Source organism: Sceloporus undulatus, chromosome 11, assembly GCF_019175285.1.
Source record: "Sceloporus undulatus isolate JIND9_A2432 ecotype Alabama chromosome 11, SceUnd_v1.1, whole genome shotgun sequence".
In the NCBI taxonomy this organism is placed as follows: domain Eukaryota; kingdom Metazoa; phylum Chordata; class Lepidosauria; order Squamata; family Phrynosomatidae; genus Sceloporus; species Sceloporus undulatus.
The window spans coordinates 8,653,044-8,653,797 of NC_056532.1; positions in this window are offsets into that span (position 1 = coordinate 8,653,044).

Sequence of the window (754 nt, forward strand, 5' to 3'; positions counted from 1 at the left end):
TGCGTGAATGCCAAAGGAAGATGTTTAAACGTAGGTCATAAAATCCGTGTTGGCCCTCTGCAGATGTCCCACTGTGTGAGAGAGGACACCAACTCCATCTGTAAAATGGTGGGGGAATCCTTCCAATTGATGGATGCGCTCCGACTAACAGCAAGATTCAGGCCAAAGCGAGTTGCCAGAGGGATTCCAGTTCCCATCAGCCCCAGGCCGGTAGGTCTAATGGGGATGATAGGTTAGTTCCAAGGAGAGCAGACCCATCAATTGGTGTTTTTTTTGCCATCCTTCAACAATTGATGGGCATCGATGTACATGGGAGATCTGAAGGAGGTCGGGATATTGATCTGTAAGGACACGCAGGATATATATTATTATTAGTACAGTATTATTATCTAGAGGGCACTGGACTGGAAGGCCCTTGGGGTTCCCTTCCATCTACAGGACCCTATGTATTCCTTCAAGGCAGAAGAAGGGGCTGGGCTGGATGGTCCTTGGGGGTATCTTCCATCTCTAGGACCCTATCTATTCCTTCAGGGCAGAAGAAGGGGCTGGACTGGATGGCCCTTGGGGTTCCCTTCCATCTCTAGGATCCTATGTATTCCTGCATGGCAGAAGAAGGGGCTGGACTGGATGGCCCTTGGGGGGTACCTTCCCTTTCTAGGACCCTATGTATTCCTTCAGGGCAGAAGAAGGGGCTGGACTGGATGGCCCTTGGGGGTCCCTTCCCTCTACAGGACCCTATGTATTCCTTCAGGGC